Consider the following 16,739-nt stretch of genomic DNA (forward strand, 5'->3'; position numbering starts at 1 on the left):
CAGCAAGACAGCTGCCACATATGTCTTCAGACCATGGCAATGTATTCCATCATTTTTAACAATGTACTATCTGAAGAAGTACTTCATTGGATGACCCCAAGTTCTGATAAAGCTTCTCTCGGACCCCTTTCTCCAAATGTGCACAATTTTGCACACTTCTATCATGTCCCTATACACTCAGCTTTTCCCAAACTATAACTGGTGTGCTGTAGAATGCATATTTGGTGACAAAACTGGATTTTCCTCTTTGTGATGTGTAAAAGGACTCTCAGAATTGAGGACTTTGTGGCTCAGTTGCAGCTGCATCGTAAGATTTTCTTTGATGGCTGCACAGTCTCTTTGAATGATGCAGAATGTGACATCACACTTCCTGGTAACCATGGAAGGGCAGCCCTGGAAGCACACTCCATCAGTCATCCACCATCTATGTTTCCATGCAGCTGTCTTCTAGGCAGAGTACAAGATAGTATTTTGACCTATTACTAGTTACCAGTGCAATCCTATACTTGTCTGCTAAGAGGTATGTCAGAGTGAGTTAAATGGAGCTGCCTCCCTGGTAAACTGGAATTATAGAACTGCAACCTAAATGGCTTCAGTCTTCAAAAAGAATGCAACTCCCGGCTCCTGGATCATCTTGGTCCACTCAGTCCTGCAAGGTATGTTCAGGATGCTGTGGTAATCCACCAGGTTTCATTGCCAAGGCCATTGCTGCTCTTCTGATCATAAGAACATGAGAAGAACCTACTGCATCAAGCCAATGGCCCATCTAGTCCAGCATTCTGTTCTCACAGGGGGCCAACAAGATGCCTGTGGGAGACTTGCAAGGAGGATTCAAGCACAAGAGAACTCTCCCCTCCTGTGGTTTCCAGCAACTGGTATTCAGAAGCGTTACTGCCTCCATCTGCTGGTGCAGATAGTTATCCCAAACCTTCCTTGTGTTCCATTCTGTCCAGTTGTGGGAGGGGTAATTTGCAGCTGGATATGAAACCTCTTGCTCAAAGGAGGTGGAGAGAGGAAAAACAGAGGCTGAATGCAAATCAGAGTGTGTATTAGAATACTCTTCTGATTATGTGTGTGTTTACAGCATTACTCGTAATGAGAAGCACATTTCAATGCACATTCCCAGCCATAATTAATTCTGCTCATCAGCGGTTACACATTGAACTGCCATTATAATGCACATCAGTTTGTGTAACTGCTTTTGGGGTGTGGATGGCATGGGTAATCCCCCACTTGCACAGAAGTTGTTTAGAAAAGCAAGGATTTCTTATACACTTCAGGGACTTTCCATAGCTATTCAGAAAAGCACGTTGGAATGCCAAGCAGAAAACTCTACAAAAAGAAATCATTTCTACCCACCTTCCTATGTGCATAAAATAGTGAAAGTCTGGTATTTGGTGACTCTTGCCATTCCCATGGGAGAGTGCTGGCAGTCCCAGACAAATTTTGGAAATGTTCCACAATGCAGACATATCCTGGCAAAAGTTGGCAGTCACTAAAATGTGATTGTTAGTATTAACTTGTTTGTGTCTGATGAATGAGAAGATTGATATATGTTTTTTGGATGTCATCCATGAAATTCATATGGGATTGCAAGCAGTCACATGTAAATGTGGTTGTGCCTAATATCTCTAGCTAAGCTGCCTTTGGACAGACACTCATCTCCTTATCCCTTCGAGATCTCAGGGTTGTGCAACTCCCCCTGCCCTTTAGTAGTTAAGCAAAAGTGAACCTCACATAATAATAAGTTTGGTTGTCTACTTCATTTCTCAAACTTAATGGTTTACTGGCAAAACTAGTTTCTGCCCTCGTCTTTCTTTGCACTACTTCTAATATGAAACCGCTCTGGATGTAGTTTTGCCTGCCTCTTTGACACCTGCTTAAGCACTATTTGAACATTTACAAGTGGCCACATTTGGTTCCATTAAATAGATTTCATTCCTGCACACTTCCAGACAAAAAGCCGACATTTCCACTCTCTCATTAAGCTAAACAAGTTTGCTGGTAGATGTCCCAAAAGATTAATGAAATGGCTTGTTGTAATTCAGAGCCACGCATTGTGTGATAATATTAATAGTACAGACTCATCCTGAACAAAACCCTAGTTCTTTTTTTAAAAAAAACACAACGAAGGGTTTTCAAATCTAAAGACAGGAAATGTGGGAGGCTACAGTCGCTGAGCTATAGAACATTATGTTAAATACAATCTGACACCGCATCCCAGTAATTTGAAGGAGATCCAACAGGAGGGGTTCTTCATCTCATTGTGCAGAAATAAATATTCATGACTGCTATACCTCCACTGTTGGGATAAGGGTGGTGGTGGGGAGAAGTCTCAAGAAGTTTATAGGAGGGGGAAGTATTTTAAAATATTGCACCTGGCTATTTTAATATTTATCTTTCTCATTCTCCTCCTTCTTGATCCTTCTCTGCAGAAAGAAAACAAAAAACAAAAACCCAACATGTTGGTGGTAGCACCACTAGCAAGACCCAGCTGAAGACTGCATCAAGAGCAAATTAGTCATGTTTAGGTTCCATTGAAATAAATGTGAAAACTAAGTCATGAGTAATTTAGGTTCCGTGTATTCCATGGTGCTTAAGTTCAACAACCTACAATTCTCAGAGCAGTCACTTGAGCTTGAAGAAGTAGGAATAAGCTTGCAGGAACAAAAGAAATCCCACCAACTTGTGAAGATTATGTTGGCCATTAAAAATGAAGTGATTCATTCAGCACAGGTATTCACTCCCACTCATCTTCTACCTTATTATGTCAAGTGGCCCTTAGCTTACCCTTGATACATGTTGGTGAGAACTCCTTTTACAAGACAGGAGGCTGGACAATATGATGTCTGATTTCTACATATATATCAACTCACCACTGAAGTCTACATCATGATCAGATCAGCTGAGTGCTGGTCTTTGTCCAGAGACATGGGTTTCCAGAGTTGTCTGAGCACAGGACTTGGGACTGAAAATGACATGAAAGTGGCAAACCTTTATCAACAGTATTTCTGCATGTTCTTTTATCTTGCTAATACTCTCACCCAGATTTCTTAAACCATTTTACTGATTAATGTTTATGAAAGTACTATTAGATGCTTAGAAAGAAGGCATTGGCAAAGTGTATGCAGTTGCCATTAAGATTAACAGTACTTTATGGCAGAAATAAAGGGGAAATAGTAGGTTGAGCAACACTGAGTATTCCACCCTGATAGCTAATGGGATTCAGCTGATGAGTCTTACGCTTACTCATACTTAACATTTGAACTGGTATCACTGTCATCAGGCTACTTGAAATGAAGTTATTGCATTCAACTTATAATAAATCCACAAACACTGCAGCAAAGTATCATTACAGGCAGGGGATAACATATACATAAGGGTTGGAGAACCTACTATCCTTCAGATATTGTCAGATTCCTCTCCAGCCAGTACGGTCAGTGATGATAGGAGTTGTAAATATAAATTCTCATTTTGTTCTGTGTCTGCTTCACATCCTATCAATATTTTCCTCACAGGGGAAGGGAAATTCCAGTTTATGTGGCAAGGTCATCTGGATATCATTTGAAATTTTAACAATTCCAGTAATCCTTTGGTGAATGTGAGCAAGTATCACAATCTCTGGCATCTCTACCTGATAGGATTGACTATTATTTATTAGAACTCTGAGCCTTTGGGATGGTGGATGACAAATTATAACCCAGGGAGCTGATGGATTAAAATTATTTTCTGATGGCTTTCAGGGATATTCCTGTCATCTCAGAAGGCAATTCTGTTGAAGTCCTAGTTGACCTCTGGAATGGAGAAATGGCCCAGATGGTGGACACAATCATTCCTACATTCCATTCCCCACTTGGTAGAACCAAATGAGCTCCCTTCTTTGGGGGGAGATGAAGTGATGAGACTGGTGGGACAATGGCTAAAGCAATTTTGGCAGAGAACACAAAATGAATCTGACTGAACATGGGCTAGAATCCATTAGAAGGCCTAGTCTGTTGCAGAGATGATGGTAAAAAGAAATGGAACTTATTCACCACTATTGAACCAGCACATGCTCATCCAACAGCACTTTGGTGGGGGCAAAGATCTGCTGCATCTCGACCCATAGGATAAAAGTGATAGCCCGTTGGGGCCACTTTGCAGATAAAGTTGCTTTTATCTTTGCTAACTTGGTTGCCATTTTTAGTACAGGTCCAGTAGATGTAACATTGGTTCTTGCTTGTTTGGTTGTTCTTTTTGTACTAGCGTAGTCCAATGAAGTGGTAAGGATCTTGGAGAAGTGAGGCTACCGATCCTTGCCCTTCCTGGTTTATAAGAACTTCCAAAGGAGATGGCTGGTAGTAGTTATCGTATTTTGTTTAGACTAGTAAATTGCTAAATATATAATCTATTAATCAATCTATACATTCCCCCTCATAGAAAAAAAAACTGATGGTCAAAAATGGTTGGGTTAAGTTGGAAGTTTGACAGATAGGTTCCCTGAAACTTCAGTAATAGTGGCTGGACACCTAAAAGCTAGAACTGGTCAAAAAGATGGTGCCTTATACACTCACTTTCATGAATCTCCTCCTGAACTGGATGCTGCTCACCATATACCTACCAGGCACTCTAAAAAAAGGGGGGGCAATTATGCAGGCCTATGTCTTTTACAAATGACCAGTAGGTTAGACCTGGTGATAATGAACGGATGTGCCAAAGGTGATAAAGATGGAGAATTTACTTTTATATCAAGCTTAGGATATGATCGGCAGGGACATTTAACTAAGCAAATCCAGACCCACAAATGGAGTAAAGCATCCTTGCACCCATTTTATTTAACTTTTATATTAACTCCCTACTTGAAAATATGGAGAAAGAATGTGCCCATTCACCAAAATTGGCAAATATGTCCCTTCCGGTCCTTCTATATGCTGATGATGAAGTTTTAAGTTCTCTCTCCTGTGTGGGACTAAGACAATTATTAAGAACCTTAGCAGCCTATTGCAAAATTGAACAAGTAATAATTAACTATACTAAATTCAAAGTAATGATTTTTTTTAAAAGAAAAGAGAGAGATTAACGGCAGATTGACAACCAGTCCATTGAAAAGGTAACATTTTAAAAAATATCTGTGCATAATTTTTCATGAAAATAGTTCGTGGAATGATCAGATTATATACGCAATTGCAAATACCCAAAGAACCATCAAAGCAATCACAAGTTTCTTTTATGGGAAAGGAGGTCAGTATATTCCCATAGCTACCCAGGTATTTCATAGCAAAAGTTATATCACAACTGGCTCCCAGGTGTGCAATTATCAAAACACTTCCCCTTTTGAAATTCTACAAACAAAATTCTTTAGTTGTCTGCTGGGGATTCCTTCCTGTGTGCCCAACATAGCAGTTCGCCTGGCGGTCGGACAAATCCCAGTTAGGTCCCAGATATGGATTCTGAAAATCCATTATTGGCTAAAACTAATTTTCTTCCAGGTAGGTCTGGCACCCTTAACTTTAATAGACATACAGTGGTACCTCGGGTTAAGTACTTAATTCGTTCCGGAGGTCCTTACTTAACCTGAAACTGTTCTTAACCTGAAGCACCACTTTAGCTAATGGGGCCTCCTGCTGCTGCCGCGCCGCCGAAGCTCAATTTCTGTTCTCATCCTGAAACAAAGTTCTTAACCTGAAGCACTATTTCTGGGTTAGCGGAGTGTGTATGTAACCTGAAGTGTATGTAACCCGAGGTACCACTGTATGTAGAACAAAATGGAACTCCTCACTGCAAGAGAAACTGAGAAGCCTAAGGTTCACACCGCAGGCTCTGATCACCTATGGATATGAGATAGCCAGAACCACGATTAAGCAACGAATATGGGATGTTGAGCTGCAATGCCACATGAGTGAAATGACAAGGTATCCAGAAATTAAAGATAATGGGAGGGGGTTTACTCCAGCGAGGCATTTATCCAAAATAGAAATACCCAAATTTAGAAGAGCTTTTACCTTTGCCAGATTTAATGGCCTTCCATCAGCATGATTGCCGGGCAGATCTGAAGGCAAACCATATTCAGAGTGAACATGCCTATGTGGTTTGAAGGAAGTTAAAACTGCTACTCATGCCATACTACATTGTCAGTACTACAAGGTTATACACTCTAAATTTATCACTTCTATCATGCAGCAAACCCCAAGCAGAACAGATTATTATTACTTAAAATACTTAATAGAGGACAGGGAACCAGAGATTACCTTACAAGTGGCTAAATTCTGTGCTGCTGCTATAAAATTAAGGAGACAAGCTTTCAATGAATCTAAAGACCAATGTCTTAACATGTTTTAAATTAGCAATTAAGGTTTTAACTTATATATTTTAGCTGTTTTATATCAGATTTATTTATTATGCATTAGCACATAGAGCTTAATTTTAATCTATTTATGTTTGTATGCTCTCTGTTGTTGTATATGACTAGGGTAATGTGCATTATAATTATATATGACGAGAGCACAGCTACACATAGATTATCTCACTATCTGCTTTGTTATTATGAAACTCCCTTTGCTACGAGACTCATTGCAATGTAGAGCTCTCATAAAAACATATGAAGAACCCTGTTGGATCCTGCCAAAAGTCCATCTAGTCTAGCATCCTTTTCTCACATTGGCCAGCCACATGCCTATGTGAAACCTGCAAGCAGAACAAATGTGCAACAGCACTCTCCCCATTTATGATTCACAGCAACTGGTCCTTAGATACCTACTGGCTCTGACAGTGGAGGAAAAACATAGCCAACATGGCTAGAAGCCATTGATAGGCTCATCCTAAATCTCTGGACTTGTCAATTATGCTGGCTTCCAGTGGCTGCCTTAAATGAACAGATTCTTTGATACCATATTCCCTACCACAATAATTTTCAGATCTAAGGCATTGCTATTTGCCCTGGGGCTTGGGATGTGGTGGGCTAAAATTTCAGCCACAGGGAGCTTCCACAATGGGTTCCACTGATCTCACTGTGCAAGCAATATGTGGGGAGTGTTCCAGCCTAAATAAATAAGCAAACAAAAAAGCAATCTCTTCTCAGATGTTCTTGCAGCCTCTATAGCCAGAGGCCAGTGCGAGCTGAATAATGCCCTGAAGAATTTTTGTCTGGTTGTTTGACAAGTTGTGAAACTTGTCTTGCAATGTTAAATTCAAGCTCACTGGTAAAAGAAAACTCAATTGTCAAAATGCACTTAAAATTCAACTATGATGTACATCAACACAATGTTCCAATGTGCACCATGCAGGTGCTTCAGACACCATATTCACAGTGGGTTCTTAGATGCAGACTAAATTTCCATGCACACCAGGGATGATGGTGTCCCAAGAGTGACAAATATCCACAGAGAGAAAATCATATGGGGAAATGGTTCTAAATTAAACACTCTTTAATGTAAGATTTCACCAGCCCTTTTCAACTAACTTGCAGAACAGATAGGGACAGAGACTTCTTAAATTGTCCTTGCTGCTGACCTACATATATTCCTGGGGAGATCTGCATAGAGCCTATGTCTACTAACTTAAGGGTTTCTCCTGCAGTTATTTTCCAAACTTGTGCAGGCATTGACTGTGTTCCAACCTACAGCTGAACACATAGGTCATTACAATCCCCCCCCCCAAAAAAAAAATCAACTTCCTTTGAAGGACTGAAAAAGAGATACTTGATCGGAATCTCAGGTGAGATACCCACACAGTGGAAGTTTCTCCCAGTACCATTTCACCACGTGCAAACAGAGAAAGATTAATATAGCTTACTGTTGCGGAAGATAAGGCTCAGTAAAACAGTTCTGGACGTAGATGCATACAGCTTGTTTATACAGGTATATACTGTACAGATACATATAAGTAAAAATATCTCCGTTGCTCTAAATATGTTCGATTCAAGGCATAACACCAGGCAACTAACAGACTCAGACTGACAGCTACTGAACTGACATGAATTAATCACAGATATAGTTGTTGCACTCGGCTGTTACTATAGCAACTGGCTTGGCTGACCATGTGCCTGCGATTAGCTCATCCAAGGGATGATTTAGACACAGGAAGCAAATTAACCCCCTCTCATGTTCAGTCATTCCAACAATACTACAGTCATACCTCATGCTACGTTTGCTTCAAGTTGAGTGTTTTCAGATTGCGTCCCGCGGTGATCCGGAAGTAACGGAACGGGTTGCAGACACGCAAAATGCATTTTGCAGTGAATCACGATCCGCACACACACAGACATGCAGACACAGGTTGCGTTCTGTTCAGGTTGCGAACGGGCCTCCAGAACAGATTCCGTTCACAACCAGAGTTACCACAGTATATATATTTTTAGTATTCCACATTAATATTCCACATTTTGTCATGCATCCACCGTCTCTTCCTGATTTCCTAACCACTGCAAAGCCCTGTCAGTAGAGGTACCACTAGGAAAATTAGACATTTTGTTTAGATGTTGTAAGAAATATGTAGAGGCATGAATGTACATAGAGTATGCTCTTCCAATCTGGTGGACAAAATCTTGTTATTAAAGGGATTTTAGTAATCCGCCCTTCCAAAAATAATACCTCTTCATACAAAAGCGCTTGGATGTGTCATTCTTTTCTTTTCCCACACTTTCCTTTCCCAGCCACTGGTGGAAACCTATTGAGCAGTACGCCTTTTCACCATAGAAACAATTAGGTTAAGCAAAATCTTCTCCACAGGTGCAATAAGTACAGTAGATGTTATTTTGCTGTAACACTCATTGATCTGTGTCTACTAATAATGGCAACCTGTCTTAAAAAGACGGAGTGAATGAATATGTGCTTTGTAATTCCTCAATAGACCAGTCAAGCAATTTCAATCATCTACATTAATGAGAAAAGTCTTCCTTCAAACAGCCTCCGCTCCCACTAACTTCTTTTTTTTTTGTACCTAGGGTTGTTGTTCTTGTTATTTAAACAGAGATATACAGGCAAAATATATAGCTGAAACTCAGCAAGTCCAGAATAATCAAATGCACAGGAGAACATAAGAAGAAGAGCCCAAACAGATCAGTCTGAGGATTTATTTTGCTATGTATTTAAAACTATTTTTATACTTTCTCTAATTAAAAAATAATTCTAAGGTGGTTCACAGTTGTTGTTTTTTAAAAAATGATAAAGATATATTAAAATGAACTACCACTAATTAATGAATCAATTAGTCTGGACATCTAAAGCCAGGAAATGCCTGGACCTTTGATGTTGGGCTCGGATCCAGGGGAGCTCCCAGACTGTCACTATTTTCAGGGGGGATTCACTATTTTCAGGTGGGTAGCCATATTTCAACTCCCTGATCATGTCGTTTACCTTTTTCTGTGCCCCCCCTTCCCCCTGATTAAGACTGCCCTTTTTGATCAGAACTATACACAATGTTCCAAATGTGACTATCATATATTTATAAAAAGGCATGGTAATACTGGCCTTTTAAAATTCTTGGTGTCTTTCTTAATAATCCTAACACAGAGCTTACCCTTTTCACCACTGTTGCAAACCGATCTGATATTTTCATTAGCTATCCAACATGACCCTAAAATCACTTTACTGGAGAGAAAGAGAGGGCAAATTACTTCCCATATGGTCCACACGCCCCCACCGCTCCCAGCATGGCTTTTCATCTGTTACATTGAATCTCATTTGCTTATGTGTATCAATGTATTTGGAGGGACTCTTTGAGAAGCTTTTCATGGTCTCAGGCTTCTCAGTGCTGCTGCTGCTATGGGTCATCAGACTTTATATTCTGTGAAGGGCCACCTGACCTCTATTAGTGGAAGAGTTTGCCCTACTTTTAACAAGCAGTATGATCAGAGTAAATTGAGCTCTTCATTAACCACTTTGGCTAAATATCCTGTCTGTGACTGAAGGGATGTGGGCAGTGGAATTCAATTCAGATTCATGTTTAATTGAAATCCGCAAATTTCTGAAACAGTGCACCTGAAATGCAACCTTCCTTTGAAATTTGCACTTCTCCGAATTTTGCAATGCAGTTCTCCAGCCAGGTAATGCGTTCAAAAATGCAGGAACTAGGGTAAAGTGTGTGTTAAAATGCATATATTAGTGAAACTAACATACAAAAATGCATTATATTAGGGGGAATTGCTTTACAGAAATCTGTGTAATAGACAAAATGCATATGACAATTTTTATGTTAGGGTGCACACTTTATCACAACAATGTGGAGGAATGATCTTAAGCTTAGAAAGATAAGAAACTAAGAGAAACTGAAACTAATATATTCGTCCATCCCTACCTGTGAGGCTACCATACAAATACTATACTGACCAGTGTCAGAGACAGGACTCTAGGCTTGAAGGCCTGTTCTTACCCAATGATGTTCCTGCTCTCAGCAGAGGTGAATTTGCTCTACCCGTGCCCTTGAACTTAAAAGACACACAAGTTGGTCTCTCCCAGGGGGAGGGGGCAAGAGTGCCCAATGAGAGAGGACCATCCAGCCTAGTATTTAGGGTTGTACAACCCCCTCTTCTCCCTCCTTTTGCCTTGCAGCACCCTTCCTCTATAGTGTAAGCCAAACTTGGCCCTCCAGCTGTTTTGGGACTACAACTCCCATCATCCCTAGCTAACAGGACTGGTGGTCAGGGATGATGGGAAATGTAGTCCCAAAGCAGCTGGAGGCCCAAGTTTGGCCATGCCTGGTGTAAGCTTTGAGTAGCCAGCTTTTATGGGGCTGAATAGGAATTTGGAGGAAGCCCCTGATTGGCTCTCAGGATTCCCTCTTTTCGCTTGCTTCACACTGTAGGACATCTTGCCTTAACTTTGTTAGTTTTACTGCTCTGCATTCAGTGTGGGTAAGTAAGGAAATGCAAGACCTTACATCACTGCCACCTTGAGGCATTATGTGGGTAAGGGGCAGTAATCACCCATAGCCTGAGGCTTGGCGGCACAAAAAGGTGAGTTTAGGGCCTGGCTTGAGCAGTGAATGCTGGTCAGTGGGGCTCAGCTGCACAGGTTGGGCTCTCCTTACGCAAGGCTCATGTAGCAAGGAAGGAGAGTCTTCCTCCAAACCTTGGCAGGGGAGCTAATACTGTGATAGCTTACATGACCAGAGGTTAGAACAGGCATAGACAAACTCGACCCTCCAGAAGTTTTGGGACTACAACTCCCATAATCCCTGACCACTGGTCCTGTTAGCTAGGGATGATGGGAGTTGTAGTCCCAAAACATCTGGAGGGGCAAGTTTGCCTATGTCTGGGTTAGAGGGATGCTTCCTCATATGCATACATTGATTTCACCTGCCCACACTTACATAATTGCTTAACTGGCAGATCCTTTGTTTTCATTATATTTTAATAAATATTTAGTAAGTTTGTTAGGGTCTTCTTTCAGGGTGTGGGGACAAGGTTATTACTGAATTACTGCATTTTTTAAATCTCATGTATTGTCAAGTAAACAAAATTTAGGTCTAAGAATCTTTAAAAAGATACAAATAATTGCATCACACACATAGAGCACCTGGTTGAAATCAAACTCAAAAGCAGTTTGCAAAAAATAAAACAATAACATTACTGTATCAGTAAAAAAACAACAACACACACACAGTTAAAAACAAGCATTTAAAACATTCATAAAATAATTAAAACCAGTGAGAAGCTAAAGCCAGAAAAAAACACATGCCAGCTTCCATATGTCTGCAAAGGCTTGCACCTCTGGAAGAAGAGGTACCGGATCTCACTTGTTCTCTTATAATAGCAATAGGACCCACCTGAGAGGTGGGGGGGGAAATGGGCTTTTTTAGCAAGTGCTGAAAAGAGTACAGTGAAGGCACCTACCTGAAGGTAATAGGCCAGGATGCTGCCACACTGAAACATTGATATCTTGCAAGTGTGATACAAATATTATGGGGCCCCTGTAAAAGTGCCTGTTCACCGATTTATTTATTTTTTAAATTTTAGTTATGCTTTTCAGGTTTATACATTTCATTAATTTTACAGTCATTTTAACATTTCAAAACTTCCCTTCCTTCCCCCTCTTTCTGCCATTACTTAAATGTATTTTTAATATCTTCTGTTATCCAAATTGACTTATTTTGCTCATTTATTTATCTACTTTAAATATAATATTCTTATAAAACTGCATGTTATTACAATAATCCTGCCAATTTCCATTCTTTTATAAAAAGTTTGTTGTCTTGATTTCTTATTCTTCCAATAAGTTTCACCAATTCTGCGTATTCCATAAGTTTTTGTATCCATTCTTCCTTTGCTGGGACTTCTGTTTCTTTCCATTTTGGGGCAAGTAACATTCTTGCTGCTGTAGTAGCGTACATGAATAAGTTCCTATACAGTTTAGGTAGTTCTGTCCCTATAATTCCAAAAAGAAAAGCTTCTGGGTTTGTTTGTTTTTTACAAAGGTTATTTTAAACATCCTTTACAATTCATTATATATCATTTCCCAGTAAGCTTTAACCTTACTACAAGACCATCACATATGATAAAAAAGAACCTTCTTTCGCTTTACATTTCCAACACTTATTTGATTTAGATTTATACATTTTTGCCAGTTTTCTCGCTGTTAGATACCATTGATATATCATTTTCATATAATTTTCTCTTAGATCATAACATGCTGTACATTTTATATCCATATTCCACAATTGTTCCCATGCTTCCATGCCTATATTATGACCAATAAATCTCCAAATGGGTCCAAATTTCAGCGTCTAAAATTCCTGGTAGAGGACAAGGATCTAGAGATTACGCTAAGGGTGGCCAAATTCTGTGCGACTGCCATAAAACTTAGGGAACAAGCTGTACTACCAAAATGATTAAGGTTTTAAATGATCATTTTAGGTTATATTTTAGTGCTCAAGATTTAATATATTTTTTTAACTGCCACTATATCTGAATTGTCTCTATTATACCCAATTGCATTTCAATGTATTCATGTTGTGTTTTATGATTATTGTAAGTGACCTGGAACTGGACTGTGACCGTAATAATAAAATTCTAATCTTCTATTATGACCAAGCCTGTTCACAGATTGAAACAGTCAAGTGGGCATATATGGAGTAAGGTGATCTTTCAAGTTAAGTGGTCCCAAGCTGTTCAGGGGTTTGTATATTAATAATAACACCTTGAACTTGGTCGGGTAGCAGATCAGAAACCAGTGCAGGTCCCTTAGCAGCAGTACTACCATATTGGCCTGAATATAAGCTGCACCTTTAAAATTGGGGGGGGGGGAATACCTGAATATAAGCTGCTCCATTCCTAGCTGCTCCTGGCTGCATACTGGGCGAGGGGGGGGGCTGAGTTGCCAGTGGCCTTTCCTCTTCCTCGCTCTCTCCCTTCCCGGTCTTGGGGGAGAGGACGGGGGACTACGCACAGGGCGGGCGCTGCTTTGCCACACTCCTGGAGCTGCCTGCTCCTGGCTGCATACCGTAAGGTCACAAATACAAGCCGAACTTTAACTTTTCACGGTCAGAATTTGGGAGGAAAGTGAGGCTTCTATTCAGGCCAATACGGTACATGCTGACAGGGTCTTACTCCTGGCACCAATCCAGTTACAGCATTCTGCACTAACTTCAGCTTCCAGATCAAGTGGAAGTGAAGCCCCACATAGAGCACTTTCAGTAATCCCATCTTGAAGTAACCAATGTATGAACTGCTGTCAACCACTTGAAATCTAATTCTAACAGAAAGATTTCAGGTTTCTTAACTTCTGTGTTTTGCATCTATATGGTGACTATGGTGAGGATTTCAGCCTGGAACACCAGTTTGACAGATGGAAGGGCTTCTGTTGCTGTATATTTTCAAACATTAATGCTATCATTTGCATGCTGAAGAAAAGAAATTTTGATTTTACAGAGGCCACCAAGGATTAATTTAATGATTTGGGTAGAGTTTAGATTTCTTCCCAGGAGGTGTGAAGGTTAAAAGGTACATCTAGCTAAATATTTAAAATCTTTAACCTTTCTGGTTTGATCCAAATGATCCTGGGGAAAGAAACCACTTATATATCTTAGCTTGTAGCTTGCTTAAAATTTAAATAGTTCTCCTTTGTAAATCGTGAGCTATTGCAGCAAATGCTTCTATTATTTCTGTGTTATGCTTTGTAATAACATTTTAAATCTGCACTTGATGCATTTTTCAACATGCCTCCCAGAGTCTCGGAGACTGTCAGCACAAAAGAAGTCAGAAATTTTGTGTGCGTGTGTGATAAATCTGCTTCTGCATCTCTTCCCATATGGAATTGCAAACTCCATCAACATCCTTCTTGAGTTCCATTGCTCAGCTGGTCTTCATATTCTTTCCAGAAGCTCATGGAGAAATTGGAGGAATGTATTATCTATCAATTTGTATGCTGGGAATTTTTATCAACACTGATTTGCTGCCAGACACTGAGTCAATCCTGATGCTTCAGGTTTGGGGCAAAGAGGCAACCTCTACCGCATCTTATCTATAATAACGCTTCACACTTAAACGACACATTTTAGCTCTCCACAGTGGTTCATTATTAGTCTGGTATCTGCAACAGTCCTGCAGAACAAGCCAGTTTTATTGCCTCTATTACGGTCCTTAGGCTGGCATAGCCAGACACATCTGATAGCATGTATAGTTAAACGATGGATCTCGATCCCACAGCAGGCAGTGATGGCCACCAATCTGGGTGGCATTAAAAGAAGATTGGACAAATTCATGGAGGAGAGAGCTGCTAGCCATGCTGCCTATGCTTTGCCTCTACAATTAGAAGCTGCAATGCTTCTGAGTACCAGCTGCTGGAAAGCACAGGTAGGGAGAGTGCTCATGTGCTTGGGTCCTGCTTGCAGGCTTCCCACAAGCATCCGGTTGGCCACTGTTGAGAATAGGATGCTGAACTAGATCAGCCATTGACCTTCTCCAGTGACTGATTGCAGACTTTGGAACTCCCTTCCAAGATAAATTAGACTGCTCCCTCTTTGTTGTCCTTCTGCTAGCTTGTAAAGTCTTGTTCCAACAGACGTTTGGCAACTGACTGTTTTTTAAGGAAAGCGTTGGTGCTGTGATAGTTTGATTGTAAAGATCTGTTTGCTTTAATATAACTTTGATGTATCTATTTTTAATTATATTAATGGTTAATTGTTTTACATTAGTTTTTTCCTTATGTTTCAGCTGTTGTAGCTGTAAGCTACCTTGATTCCCTATAAAAGAAAAATGTTACTTGTAATATTTTTTATAAAATAATAATAATAGGCCTGGTGAAGCAGGCTGTGCTTGTGTTCTTCTTTCATGTAGAATTTAAATATGATAGATAAGTACACACCATACTGAATATACTATACACACACACACAGTTCAGAATACATAAAATATAAAATTATATATAGTCCAAAATGCAAACCACCCGTTTTACATTAGTGGTGGTATTTTTGAAAAGGAAAAGGTATTTATTGGCTCAAGAAAAGCAGTGACAGGGCAAGAGCCTGAAGGAAAAACCTATCCTGTCAGAGCTCATTTCTATCACCGTGCAAGATTATGATGCCGTCCCGAGTGTTGATGTGAAGGTGTTCCAGGCGGCTAGCTCTATAGTTTGTTCAGTAAATGTCAGTTCTTCGTTGTGATGTCTTTCTAGAATTTCTTGACATAGATGCTCTTCATCCAATAAAATGATAAATAAGGGGGGGGAGGCACTTTAGGGGTATTGATTGAATGTTTCTGCACAATCTGGAAACCACTCCAGCTTTTTTCATTCACAGGTCCAATACAAGAGGGACATGCCCCTTATCTCCACCAAGGTTAAAAGGGGGTTGGGGATTCTGCTTTTATATTTGTTCCTGGAAACATTCCCATGGCTGACAATTATTGAGGTAGAATCCCATTATTATAACTAGTATCAGGGTTACTCCACTGATGTGGTACACTGGATGGAGATGGCGAATGACAAGATAGATGCATGAGACAGTACTGAGCAGCTGAAAAATTATTTGATACTAACCTATGCGTGGATGCTCGGAAAACTAAGTTCTAAGACTAAAGAGCCATGCTAGGCATGATGTTACATGCACCACTGCATTTAACATGCTGGTTAGATCAGTCCAAATGCCCATCTAGTTGCCCATTTTGGACTTGATCCAACTAACCCAGTGCACTTGCAGAAGGCAACAGAAGAGCTCCCACTGGCACAAGGGGGCTTTCACCCTTCTCCTCCCTCTGTGTTCCTCCTGATCCTCCCTCAATTTTCTCTGGTGGGTTTGGAGAACCCCCAGAGCAGAGCATGAATAATAATAATCCTAATTTATTATTTATACCCCACCCATCTGGCTGAGTTTCCCCAGCCACTCTGGGGAAGGGGAGAAGAGGGGGGAATCATTCCATCTGGCAAACAGAAATGCTTGTGTTTACAGAAAGATCAGAAGAGTACAATGCTGAATTCTTTTCTCTGTTCTCACAGCAGCCCACCAGAAGCCTACGGCAAGACCATCAGCAGGTAAGACCTAAATGCAACAACACTCTCCCCGATACGTGATTCCCAGCAACTGGTATTAAGCAGCATACTATCTCCACCATTGAGAGTAGAGCACATTCATCATGGCAAGTAACCATTGAAAGCATTATGCTCCTTAAATAGCATCAGCTAGAAGGGACTGTGTCAGACACTGGACTGGTATTTAACCCTGTTGTCTTTCCAGCTTCACCTATTCTATCTGAGAGAGAGGGGAAGTTAGCATATTAGGTTTGGAAAGTTAGAATATTGGCCTATCTAGCTCAGTATCATTTGACTGCC

At 40.3% G+C, this 16,739-nt stretch overlaps 2 long non-coding RNA genes across 2 annotated transcripts in view; one reads left to right on the forward strand and one right to left on the reverse strand.

Moving 5' to 3' along the window:
* The first annotated feature begins 431 nt into the window (after nt 1-431).
* Nucleotides 432-2,559, forward strand: LOC309372484. The gene is made up of 2 exons (XR_014169529.1): nt 432-656; nt 2,436-2,559. It is a non-coding gene; the product is annotated as an uncharacterized lncRNA (long non-coding RNA).
* Nucleotides 2,560-2,872: 313 nt separating this feature from the next.
* LOC309372477 overlaps nt 2,873-16,739 on the reverse strand; it is a 30,770-nt gene continuing 16,903 nt past the window's right edge. Inside the window, exon 3 of the long non-coding RNA XR_014169523.1 lies at nt 2,873-2,968. This is a non-coding gene — a long non-coding RNA (uncharacterized lncRNA). The remainder of the gene's footprint in view (nt 2,969-16,739) is intronic.

The sequence above is a fragment of the Podarcis melisellensis genome, assembly GCF_964234715.1.
Source record: "Podarcis melisellensis genome assembly, chromosome: 6".
Classification (NCBI taxonomy): Eukaryota; Metazoa; Chordata; class Lepidosauria; order Squamata; family Lacertidae; genus Podarcis; species Podarcis melisellensis.